Consider the following 13,884-nt stretch of genomic DNA (forward strand, 5'->3'; position numbering starts at 1 on the left):
CTCAAGAGGCCAGTCAGGTGGTCTGGTATTCCCATCTCTTTCAGAATTTTCCACAGTTTATTGTGATCCACACAGTCAAAGACTTTGGCATAGTCAATAAAGCAGAAATAGATGTTTTTCTGGAACTCTCTTGCTTTTTCCATGATCCAGCGGATGTTGGCAATTTGATCTCTATTTCCTCTGCCTTTTCTAAAACCAGCTTGAACATCTGGAAGTTCATGGTTCACGTATTGCTGAAGCTTGGCTTGGAGAATTTTGAGCATTACTAGCATGTGAGCTGAGTGCAATATAAATGTATAAGTGAATCATTTTGTTGTACAGCAGAAATTATCACATCATATATCATCTATAATCCAAAATAAGAAAGGGAAAAAAGGAGAATGGAGACCGAAAACAATACAAAATATGAACTTCCTAGGCAGAGTAACATCATGAGAAACACTGGGCTGGAAGAAGCACAAGCTGGAATCAAGATTGCCGGGAGAATTATCAATAACCTCAGATATGCAGATGACACCACCCTTATGGCAGAAAGTGAAGAGGAACTAAAAAGCCTCTTGATGAAAGTGAAAGAGGAGAGTGAAAAAGTTGGCTTAAAGCTCAACATTCAGAAAACGAAGATCATGGCATCTGGTCCCATCACTTCATGGCAAATAGATGGGGAAACAGGGGAAACAGTGGCAGACTTTATTTTTCTAGGCTCCAAAATCACTGCAGATGGTGATTGCAGCCATGAAATTAAAAGACACTTACTTCTTGGAAGAAAAGATATGACCAACCTAGACAGCATATTAAAAAGCAGAGACATTACTTTGCCAACAAAGGTTCGTCTAGTCAAGGCTATGGTTTTTCCAGTGGTCATGTATGGATGTGAGAGTTAAACTATAAAGAAACCTGAGCGCAGAAGAATTGATGCTTTTGAACTGTGGTGTTGGAGAAGACTCTTGAGAGTCCCTTGGACTGCAAGGAGATCCAACCAGTCCATCCTAAAGGAGATCAGTCCTGGGTGTTCATTGGAAGGAATGATGTTAAAGCTGAAACTCCAATATTTTGGCTACCTGATGCAAAGACCTGACTCATTGGAAAAGACTCTGATGCTGGGAAAGATTGAGGACAGGAGGAGAAGGGGACAACAGAGGATGAGAGGTTGGATGGCATCACCGACTCAGTGGACATGGGTTTGGGTGAACTCCGGGAGTTGGTGATGGACAGGGAGGCCTGGCGTACTGCAGTTCATGGGGTCGCAGAGAGTTGGACACGACTGAGCCACTGAACTGAACTGAACTGAGGCAGTCCAGTGGTTAAGACTCCACACTTCCACTGCAGGGGGCAGGGGTCTGCCCCCGGTCTGGTCTGGGAGGGTTCCACATGCTGAAAGGCAACTAAGCCCACGTGCCGCAACTACCGAGCCCGCACTCTAGAGCCCATGCCTCGGAACGAGGGAAGCCTTTGCAAGGAGTAGTCCCCACTCGCTGCAACTAGAGAAAGCCCATGCGCCGCAACGAAGATTCAGTGCAGCCAAAGATAAAGAAATCAAAATTAAATTTTAAAGCCAGAAAATGGAGACAAGGGCCCAGGTTGAGACTGTCCCTGATAGGCAGCCTGGCTATTTGAGATGTGCAAAGCCTTCTTCCCTTTTTCCTTCTCTACACAAACACTTTATTTATGGAATGGCTATTAAGTCACTGGCATTTGATATCTGTACTTTCACGTATATTTTATCTCACTGGACCCTCACCTGTAAAATTTCCCCCTTGATGTGAGGACCTCAGTCAAAGCTTTCCAGCCCAAGAGTGACAGAGCCACATCCAGAATGTGTCTCAACTACCTTTAAATCTGCACATCTCAACACAGACACCTCTGAGGAGCCTGTGGCTCCTTCCCAGAACCATGTCTTCCTTCCGTCAGCACCTACCTGTCAAGGCCCTGGGTCACTGCTCTCCTGCTCTGCTCCTTGCCTGGTGGGGTGAGGAGGGGGAAGCATTAACAAAGGATACAGATAAGAGATAGGCAGAAGAGCAGCAGGAAGTCCAGCACAGTCCAGGAAGTAAGGGATAACTTCAGGAAGAACGAGGAGGCTCACTGGGCCCTGTGGAGGCTGGGTCAAAGACCCTGCAAGAAGGGGCACAGCCTGCTAGATGATGTGCTGAAGAAGGAGTGAGAACTCCTGGAGAAAGTCCCATTTAATTCCCATCTGGTTTGTCTTCTGTGATCTGATGGGAGTCAAGTATCAGGGGCCAGCTAACTCACCCTGAGAGAGAGCAATTGAAATAGGCCAGGGGAATTCCCTGGTGGTCCAAAGGTTAAGAATCCACATGTCAATGCAGGGGATACAAGTTCAATCCCTGGTCCAGGAAGATCCCACATGCTCCACCACAAGAGAAGCCACAGCAATGAGAAGCCTGCACACCACAAGGAAGACTAGCCCCAACTCACCACAACTAGAGAAAACCCAGTGCAGCAACGAAAACCCAGTGCAGCCAAAAATAAATATTATTTTTTAAAAAGAAAGAAACAGGCCAGGAAGGGAAGACAATTCCAGGCTCCAGTCTTCCATGTTCTTGCCAGCTAAAGTGGAACTCCCGGGGTCTAAGTGCCACCTGGGTACAAGTCGTGATTCCACCCAAACTAGCTGAGTGAACTTCAACAAGCCCTGTGACATCTCTGAGTGGGTTCCAAACTGCTAATTGAGGATATCAGTGTGATTCATGTCATCTGTGTTTGTTATTAATGACTCAGAGAATAAATGTGTGCCTTATCTAATTAGCTTATAGGGCAGAGTTGAGGATCAAGAGCGGAAAGCAAGGAAAAGGTCTTTATAAGTATTCAAGTCCATCTAAGTCCAAGGAACAGTCAACTACAAATTGGCGCTTGCCAGGAGCATTTGCCAGCCACTGAACAACAATAAAGGCCTTTGCCATCTGCCCTTGAGGAGACTGAGCCCTGTGCTGCTGCAGATGCCGTGATCTTCGTTTTCTGAATGTTGAGCTTTAAGCCTACTTTTTCACTCTCCTCTTTCACTTTCATCAAGAGGCGTTTTAGCTCCTCTTCACTTTCTGCCATAAGGGTGGTATCATCTGCATATCTGAGGTTATTGATATTTCTCCCGGCAATCTTGATTCCAGCTTGTGTTTCTTCCAGCCCAGCGTTTCTCATGATGTACTCTGCATACAAGTTAAACAAGCAGGGTGACAATATACAGCCTTGACATACTCCTTCTCCTATTTGGAACCAGTCTGTTGTTCCATGTCCAGTTCTAACTGTTGCTTCCTGACCTGCATACAGGTTTCTCAAGAGCTCAGGGGGTCTGGTATGCCCATCTCTTTCAGAATTTTCCACAGTTTTTTGTGACCCACACAGTCAAAGGCTTTGGCATAGTCAATAAAGCAGAAATAGATGTTTTTCTGGAATTCTCTTGATTTTTCGATGATTCAGCAGATGTTGGCAATTTGGTTTTTTTTTTTTTTTTTTTTTAGATATTGGCAATTTGATCTCTGGTTCCTCTGCCTTTTCTAAAACGAGCTTGAACTTCTGGAAGTTCATGATTCATGTATTGCTGAAGCCTGGCTTGGAGAGTTTTAAGTATTACTTTACTAGCGTGTGAGATGACTGCAATTGTGCAGAAGTTTGAGCATTCTTTGGCATTGCCTTTCTTTGGGATTGGAATGAAAACTGACCTTTTCCAGTCCTGTGGCCACTGCTGAGTTTTCCAAATTTGCTGGCATATTGAGTGCAGCACTTTCACAGCATCATCTTTCAGGATTTGAAATAGCTCAGCTGGAATTCCATCACCTCCACTAGCTTTGTTCATAGTGATGCTTCCTAAGGCCCACTTGACTTCACATTCCAGGATGTCTGGCTCTAAGTGAGACACCATCACACCATCGTGATTGTCTGGGTCATGGAGATCTTTTTTGTACAGTTTTTCTGTGTATTCTTGCCACCTCTTCTTAATATCTTCTGCTTCTGTTGGTCCATACCATTTCTGTCCTTTATTGTGCTCAGCTTTGCATGAAATGTTCCCTTGGTATCTCTAATTTTCTTGAAGAGATCTCTAGTCTTTCCCATTCTATTGTTTTCCTCTATTTCTTTGCATTGATCGCTGAGGAAGGCTTTCTTATCTCTCCTTGCTATTCTTTGAAACTCTGCATTCAAAGGGGTATATCTTTCTTTTTCTCCTTTGCTTTTCGCTTCCCTTCTTTTCACAGCTATTTGTAAGGCCTCCTCAGACAGCCATTTTGCTTTCTTGCATTTCTTTTTCTTGGGGATGGTCTTGATTCCTGTCTCCTGTACAACGTCACGAACCTCCGTCCATATTTCATCAGGCACTCTGTCTACCAAATCTAGTCCCTTAAATCTATTTCTCACATCATGAACTCCTTATTGCAAAATTCAGACTTAAATTGAAGAACGTAAGGAAAACCACTAGGTCATTCAGGTATGGCCTAAATCAAATCCCTTATGATTATACAGTGGAAGTGAAAAATAGATTCGAGGGATTAGATCTGACAGAGTGCCTGAAGAACTATGGACAGAAGTTCGTAACATTGTACAGGAGGCAGTGATCAAAACCATCTCTAAGAAAAAGAAATGCAAAAATACAGAATGGTTGTCTGAAGAGGCCTCACAAATAGCTGAGAAAAGAAGAGAAGCAAAAGGCAAAGGAGAAAAAAAAAGATATACCCATCCGAATGCAGAGTTCCAAAGAATTGCAAGGAAAGATAAGAAAGTCTATTTAAGTGAATAATGCAAGGAAATAGAATAAAATAATAGAATGGACTTTCCTAGGCATTGGAGAAGGAAATGGCAACCCTCTGCAGTGTTCTTGCCCGGAGAATCCCAGGGACAGGGAAGCCTGGTGGGCTGCTGTCTATGGGGTCGCACAGAGTCGGACACGACTGAAGCGACTTAGCAGCAGCAGCAGCAGGCCCAGCCTAACCCCCACTGGGCAACACTTAGCAGCTTGAAGGCCAAGGTCTCCTAAATGGCTCTAGGACCCTGGGAAAAGAGAAAGTGTCAGAGCCACCCCTGCCTCAGTCATCCGGAAGTCTCAAGTACTCAGACAGAACACAGCTTTGCAGTCAACCAGCCCTGGGTTCGAACCCTACTTTCAATCTTCACTAGTTGTACCATTGGGGATTTATTATCTAAATTCTGTGAAGGTTATTTTTCTCCTCCTTCAATTGGAGATAACATGTATCTCACAGGTTGGCAGCAGCCCTTCTTCCTCATGTAGCTGAGAGCAAATGCTCCAGCTTTCAGCTGCATCCCAGGACACTAGGGTAGTATTGGCATAGCTGTTATATGGAGTTGGCCAAAAAGTTCACTCAGGCTTTTCTTCTTTTTTAGAAAGTTTATTTTTACTTTATTTGCTGCATCAGGTCTTATGCATCATACAAGACCTTTCATGGCGGTGCACGGACTCTCTAGCATGGCACACTCTCTAGCATGGCACACTCTCTAGCATGGCACACTCTCTAGTATGGGACACTAGTACGGCACACTCTCCAGTATGGCACACAGGCTCTAGAGCACCCAGGCTCAGTAGTCGCAGGGTGCAGGCTTAGTTTCTCTGTGGCATGTAGAATCTTAGATTCCTGACCAGGGATAGAACCTGTGTCCTCTGCATTGCAAGGCAGATTCCTAACCACTGGACCACCTGGGAAGTACCCTCATTTAGGTTTTTCTTTAACAGCTGGTGGAAAAACCTGAACAAATTTTTGACCAACTCAGGTTTGCGGTCTCTTGTTACAAAAAAACAAATCTAAGTCCTCTAGGAGACCTTCCCTCACTGGGTTAGCTATCTGTGTCTTCTTATGGTCCCTGAGCTCACCCGAGGCATAACTCTGATCACTGAATACAGTCAGCAGCTGAATTCTTATCTGTCTTCTCCACTGCTTGGAACTTCTGCAGGACAGGGACACTTCTTTCTTGTTGTCACCCAGAGCACAACACAAGATCTGCCCCAACAATAAACTTACATGGAATTTATTCTGATTTTTTTTTATAACATATACTAACAAGTATGAGGGATTTGATTTAGGTCATACTTGAATGTTCTAGTGGTTTTCCCTACTTTCTTCAATTTCAGTCTGAATTTGGCAATAAGGAGTTCATGATCTGAGCCACAGTCAGCTCCTGGTCTTATTTTTGTTGACTGTATAGAGCTTCTCCATCTTTGGCTGCAAAGAATATAATCAGTCTGACTTCGGTGTTGACCATCTGGTGATGTCCGTGTGTAGAGTCTTCTCTTGTGTTGTTGGAAGAGGGTGTTTGCTATGGCCAGTGCATTTTCTTGGCAATACTCTATTATTAGTCCTTGCCCTGCTTCATTCCATATTCCAAGGCCAAATTTGCCTGTTACTCCAAGTGTTTCTTGACTTCCTACTTTTGCATTCCAGTCCCCTATAATGAAAAGGACATCTTTTGGGGGTGTTAATTCTAAAAGGTCTTGTAGGTCTTCATAGAACCATTCAACTTCAGCTTCTTCAGCGTTACTGGTTGGGGCATAGACTTGGATTACTCTGTCTAGTCAAGGCTATAGTTTTTCCAGTGGTCATGTACGGATGTGAGAGTTGGACTGTGAAGAAAGCTGAGCACCAAAGAATTGATGCCTTTGAACTGTGGTGTTGGAGAAGACTCTTGAGAGTCCCTTGGACTGCAAGGAGATCCAACCAGTCCATTCTGAAGGAGATCAGCCCTGGGATTTCTTTGGAAGGAATGATGCTAAAGCTGAAACTTCAGTTTCACCTTGGCCACCTCATGCGAAGAGTTGATTCATTGGAAAAGACTCTGATGCTGGGAGGGTTTGGGGGCAGGAGGAAAAGGGAACGACAGAGGATGAGATGGCTGGATGGCATCACTGACTCGATGGACATGAGTTTGAGTGAACTCTGGGAGTTGGTTGATGGACAGGGAGGCCTGGCGTGCTGCGATTCATGGGGTCGCAAAGAGTCGGACACGACTGAGCGACTGAACTGAACAAGTATGAGAAATACAGTATTCTAATAAACCCTCAGGTAACTGTCACTCAGATTTCACAATTGCCAACATTCTGTTCATCTGATTTTATTAAACTACCTCCCTCTTCTTCTCCCTCTACAAACCACCTTCCTTTGCTGGAATATTTTTAATCAAATCCCCACCATTAATATCATCATACCAACAAACATTTCCAGATATATCTCTAATACATAAGGAATTTTTTAACACAACACACAAAATTAATGGTAATTCTTTAATATTGCCTAATGCCCAACCCATGTTCAAATTTCCTGAATTGTCTCCAAGGTATCTTTTGCGATTGGTTTGATCGAATCAGAATCCAAATCAGGTCTACTCATTGCATTTCGTTGGTATGTGTATAAAGTACACCCGTGGTGGATTCATGTCAATGTATGGCAAAACCAATACAGAATTGTAAAGTAAAATAAAAAATAAAGAAAGAAAGAAAAATTAAATAAATGCTTCCTTCTTCACCCCTTTTTCCATGCTATCTAATTGTTGATGAAATCAGGTCATTTGTTTGTAGAATTGCCTATATCCGGATTTAGCTGATGGCATCCTCAAGTCTTTAATTCTTGCCTCTATTTCCTATAAATTAGTAGTTAGGTTGGAGGCTTCATTAGAATCGGAATTCTTCTGAGGCATATACTCATTCCTGTTCTATCTCGAGGCACACGGGTCTTTTGCCCCACTTTTACTAGTGCCAAACCTAATGGTTTCAGTAGCTCCTGATTGTGTTTTATATTTAACTGAATGGAAGAAGGAGACAAGAAAGCCCATCTAATGATGCTGGAGAGCTGGTGAAATCTAGATAGATGAATAGGAATGTGATTTAGCAGAGAAAATAGGGAAGGTGTATGGAACCATGTGTGCAAAGGCAAGACACTGAGAGGAAGTGCAAGGATTCTGGCATGGATGGAGGAGTGGAGAACTGGAGGATATAGTTAGAAGTGATCAGGGTCCAGATAGTAAAGGCTTTTACATGCCCTGAGGAATCAGTGATGTCCTCGATCAGAGCAGGCAGATCAGACCTGAGTTTTAGATAACTTTGGCTGCAGTGGGAGGCTCCCATGCAGATGGGGACCTACTACTAGTGATGAGACTCCAGGCAGGAAAAATCTGGGCAATTAATGAGCAGAAGCAGGTCACAGTCCCTGGGAGGAAGGGTGCATTTGGAAAATGTTTGGAATTGAGAGATTTTGTTGGTTGATGTTAGTTGTGGGTAGTGAGAGTCCTTCAGTTTCACTGAGATGCAGAGAGAGAGCTGAGGGGGCAGTGTAGGATAGGGTGAGGGTAAGGGGTATAAAAGAAGTTGCTTGGCTGTAGCAGAAGGTGCAGGGTGGAGAGGGTCTGACCAGTGAGTGTGGCCTCTCCTAAGAGGTGGACTGTTGGATGTGAGGGTCTGCAGCCCAGGAGAGCGGCTGGGGCTGGCTGGACCCTTCTGAGTCACACGGACAGCTGGGTCCCCTCATTCATCAGTTATTTATTGAGCACCTGTCAGGCACTAGGAGTAAAGCAGAGGACAAAACAGACAAAATTCCTGTCTTCCTGGAACTCTCTAGGTGGGGTGAAGTGAAAGTCTCATAGTCGTGTCAGACTCCGATCCCATGGATTCTAGCCTGCCTGGATCCTCTGTCTGTGGAATTCTCCAGGCAAGAATACTGGAGTGGGTTGCCATGGTATGTGTATCTTCCCAATGAAGGGATCGAACCTGGGTCTCCTGCATTGCACGCATATTCTTTACCAACTGAGCCACTAGGGAAGCCCCTAGGTGGGGTGGAAACACAGTTAACAAGTGACATGTATAAAAGTTGAGGCGGGAGAGTAAAGCAGGAAAGGGAGGACTGTGGTGTTAAATGAGTGATCAGGGAAGGCCTCACTGGCAAGGTGACACATGAGAAGAAATCAGAAGGAAGTGATAAGCAAGGTGGGCTTCCCAGGTGGTTAGTGGTAAAGAATCCACCTGCCGATGCAGGAGAAATAAGAGCCGCGGGTTCTACCGCTGGGTCAGGAAGATCTCCTGGAGGAAAGCATGGCAACCTACTCCATTATTCTTGCCTGGAGAATCCCATGGACAGAGGAGCTTGGAGGGCTACAGTCCACGAGGTCGCAAAGAGTCAGACACAACTAAGTGACCTAGCACTCACACAATAAGCAAGGTGTTACTTCCTTATCTAGAAGAAGGGCATTCTCCATAGATAGAGGCGGGAACAGCAAATGCAGCAGCCCTCTCTGAGGCAGGAACTGACTTCCCACATTTGAGAAACAACAAGGAGGTCAGTGTGACAGGATTAAAGGGATAGTAAGAGGACTGGGGGGCTACCCAGGTGGCGCTAGTGGGAAAGAACCCGCCTGCCAATGCAAGAGACATAAGAGACGCGGGTTCGATCCCTGGGTCAGGAAGATCCCCTAGAGGAGGGCATGGCAACCCCCTCCAGTATTCTGGCCTGCAGAATACCATGGACAGAGGAGCCTGGTGGGCTACAGTCTGTGGGGTCGCAAAGAGTTGGACACAACTGAGCAACTGAGCACAGGAGGACTGGGAGGGAGCAAGGCCTTGTAAGGACTTTGGCTTTTACTCCGAACATGATGGGGCTCATTAGCGGTAAGCAGAGCGTTCTTTTCTCAGCCTTCACCTCCTCCTCCCCAAGCCTCAATATATGGCTCTTCCACTCACCCATCCTCCCACCAGAGTGGACCGTCTGCCCTGCCGCAAATGCAACATGAGACCTGGGCCAAATAGGACAGGCCTTCACAAAAGGCTCCAGGAGGAGGAGGCAAAGACCTGGGCCCATACACTCATGTTCATAGCAGCATTATGCCCAATAGTCAAAAGACAGCAACAACCCAAGGGTCCATCAACAGAGGAATGGATAAACAGTGTGGTATATACATATGATGGAATATCATTCGGCCTTAAAAAAGAAGGGAATTCTGTCTGATGTATGAAGCCACGTGGATGAATCTTGAAGGCATTGTACTAATCGAAATAAGCCAGGCACAAAAGGAAAAATAATGTATGAGTCCACTTACAAGGGGTACCTAGAATAGTCGATTCGTACAGCCAGAAAGTAGAATAGTTGTTGTCAGGAATTGGGAAGAGGGAAGAGTAGGGAGTTACTGTTTAATTGGTATAGTTTTTCTGTTTGAGTTGATGCAAAAGTTTGGGAAATGAAGAGTAGTGGTTGTCCAACATTGTGAATGTACTTAAAACCACTGAATTATATGTCTCAAAATGGTTAAAAGGGTAAATTTTATCTTATGTATATTTTTCCACATCTTTTTTTCAAAAGAAAAAGGAGACCTGGGCCCAGATTGGCTTCTGCCTGTAACTCCTCTCTGGCTAGTATCCTCCCATGCAAATGAGGGGTTCCATGCATGGACTTCAGTGAATCCCTTACAAAAGCTGTAAGCAAAATCGAGGCCTCTCTTCAGATGCAAGAAGCCTAAGATCTACTTTAAGTGGGAAAAAAAATAATGTTCAGAGTAGTATGGGTAGTATCATACTGCCACTTGAATAAAAAAGGAACAATTAGGGACTTCCCTGGTAGTGCAGTGGATAAAAATCTGCCTGCTAGTGCAGGGAACATGGGTTCAATCTACTGAGCCCACGCTCTAGAGTCCAAGAGCCCGCACTACTGAAGCGCATTGGCCAAGAGCCTGTGCTCCTCAACGAGAGAAGCTGCCTCAGTGAGAAGCCTGCATACTGGGAGAAGAGTCGGCCCTGCTCCCCACAACTGGAGCAAGGCCACGCAGCAACAAAGACCCAGTGCAGCCAAAAATAATTAATAAAAAATTAATAAATTAACTGATTTTTTAAAAGAGGGAACAATTATATATTGTTGGTACCTGCATCATCTATTTCTTGGAGAACACACAGAAAGCTCAGAAATCTGGTAACCTGCTGAGGGGAACTCAGCGGCTGGGCAAGGAGGTGAAGGAAGAAACTCTCGACCTTTGAATTTTAACATCGTGTAAATATCTAAACAAATAAACCTAAATAGGGCTTCCCTGGTAGCTCAGTGGTAAAGAATCCGCCTGCCAATGCAGGAGACACAGGTTCGATCCCTGATCCGGAAGATCCCATATGCTGCCCAGCAACTTAAGCCCGTGGGCCACAACTATGGAGCCTGTGCTCTGGAACTAGGCAGCGACGGACTAGTGAGCCCACGTGCTGCAACTGCTGAAGTCTGAGCGACGTAGAGCCAGTGCTCCGCAGCAAGACAAAGCCACTGCAACCAGAAGCCTGCTCACGTAAAGGAGAGAAAACCCCGCGGGGAGCAACCAATACCCGGAACAGACAAAAACAAAACAAAAATAAACCTAAATACATTCTGGACGAATTCGATGGCGCTTCTGGAAATAGTGCAGGGAAATAGGAAATAGAGGCAGGGGCCCACCCCCGATATTCTGCTGACTACAGAGGCAGAGAAGTCATCACGTTTGCCGGAGAACAAGAGCAATATTTCGGCGCTCTCGGCTCCGGCAGTGCTCACAGCAAGTCCCCGTACGTTATCGCGTGGAGAGCTCCGGAAGGTTTATTATCTCGGTTTGCAGACGACGAAACCGAGGCTGAGAGAGTCTCCGCTTCACTTTGGCTCCGGGTTGGGACAGGGGCTCGGGCCAGGGACCTCCTTCTCCCGGGGGCCCCAGCCTCGCCCTTGTGCCCGGCAGGCGGCTCGCGCGCGCCCCTCGCAGGCCTGCCGGGAGCCTTTTATCGGATGAGGTGGGCGGTGTTCTCTGGTTGGCAGAATAAAGGCACCTAGACAGTGTGTGTGTGTGTGTGTGTGTGTGTGTGTGTGTGTAAGAAAAAGTGTGTGAGGTTCCAGCGTGTCTGAATCTTTGTGAGTCTGCTGTATGCGTGTGCGCCGGCAGAGTGTTGACCCTGTGTGTTAGAGTTGGGGGTGTGTGTGCATGGGTGAAATGGGGGTGTTTGTGTACATGTGTGCGGGCAATCTCTGTTCTTGACTGTACAGCTCTGGTATCACCTCTGTGAAACCACCCTGACCTCCCTGGCCAGCATCGCTCAGTCCCTCTCCTGGTGCCCTCCCTCCTGGACGCAGCTCCATCACCCTGCCTGACACACACTTTATTAAACCTTACTGCTGACATCCCTGTCCCTCTCCTGTCTGGGCAGGAAGCTGAAGTCTGCACGGGACAGGGCACATGGTGGCCCATCCATGCGTGTGTACATGTTTGATGTCACATGAGAGGCCTGTATATGTTGGAAGGTGTCAGGGGGTGGAGAAGGGTCCCATCTGACAAAGTTAAGTACACCTATTCTGTTTGGATTCTGGGAGCCTATAGTCCTTCTCTCAGATTTCTCACCCACAGGCCTCCTACTCAGAGCTGCCCAACCCCATGACAAAGGGCAGGTCATCTCTCACGTGGTTACTTATGGACCCAGGGTCAGCCAGACTGCTCTTCCTCTGTGGCCTGATTTTAGGGCAAGGCATCTGTCTGTCGGCTGGATAGGACAGGGGCTGCCTTGGGACACCGGGCCCCACCTCCTGTTGGTCCTCCCAACTGGTCCTGGAGTCAGTTCGAAATTGCCAGGTCAAACTTAATGTCTCTCTCCAACCCCCAAGCACAAGGCCAAATCCCCAGCCCCTGAGGTCTATTATGTTATGCTCACGCTAGTAACAGCTGTGGGGCATTCTTATTTGTTCTGTCTTCTGTAGATAGAGCCTAGGACTCCAGGGTCATCCCCCCCGGGGAAGTCCTTCCTCCTGTCGATCTTTTCTTTTCCAGTCAAGGTCTGAAGCTTCTCCCCTTCTCTTCCAGAAACAGTGTTGAAAGGGAACGAATAGAGCTTAAATGGTTACACTGCTCAGACTCTAGAACTACACTCTCTGGAGTGGTTGGCCCAGCTCTACCAGTGGCAAGATTCTTAGCTCCAGGCAAGTGTGTCAGACCAAAGCCTTTCTCAAACTGGATAATTCAAGGACTGTTTCGTAAGAGGATTATGTGCAAAGGTATGGGCAGAGTATTGGTGAACCACAAGGAATAGTGAGTGCATTACCCCCAAGCTAGTAGCAGTGGCTTAGTCACCGCCCTCGGGGGCCCAGGAGATGGAGGGAGCACGGTTCCTAGAATCTGGAGAGAGAGGGCCGCCCAGAAAGCAGACGGCAGGTGCTGTGATCTACAGCAACCCCACAGAGGGAGGGCAGGGACACACCCAGACTTACTCTCCTCCACCTCACCTGTCAGTACCACTCTCCAGCCAACCCCTGCAGAAGTCACGGGACAAGGCCTTCGGCCTCCTGGCCACGGAGCAGAGTGGAAGGGCTAAAGAGAGGATGCGGAGTGGCAACAGAAGTCCCTCACACCCTGCCAGCCTGAGTTCCCTCATCGGTAAAACAGGCTATTAGGGGAATTCCCTGGCAGTCCAGTGGTTAGGACTCTGTGCTTTCACTGCTAGGGCCTGGGTTCAATCCCTGGTCCCAGAAATAAGATCCCACAAGCTGCACATGCAGCCAAACTAACGTAAAATAAAACAAACCAGGCTATTCGTCCCACCTTGCTTCTAGGTTGTCATGATGATAAAAGGTGAGGATGTGTATGAGGCCTTGCATGTTGTACCAGCACATGCTGTGTGCTCAGTGAACAGATTCAATGGTCTGCCTGTCGATTTTAATGATGAACTGACATGGCAAACTTGTGTGCCTCCTAAGTCAGTTCAGTCGTGTCCGGCTCCTTTTGATAAGACCAGCAGTTTCGTTATCCTCTCCCCCTTCTCTTTCCACAGTCCGGGAGGCTCCAGCTCCAAATTTTGAAGTGTGTCAGTGCAGAAGAACATGCTCCCCAACTGGCTCTGGTCATGGATTTCTAAGTCCCAACAGAATGTACTGAAGTCCATCCTGATTGCGGCTCCAGGAG

The sequence above is a fragment of the Oryx dammah genome, unplaced genomic scaffold, assembly GCF_014754425.2.
Source record: "Oryx dammah isolate SB20612 unplaced genomic scaffold, SCBI_Odam_1.1 HiC_scaffold_28, whole genome shotgun sequence".
Taxonomy (NCBI): domain Eukaryota; kingdom Metazoa; phylum Chordata; class Mammalia; order Artiodactyla; family Bovidae; genus Oryx; species Oryx dammah.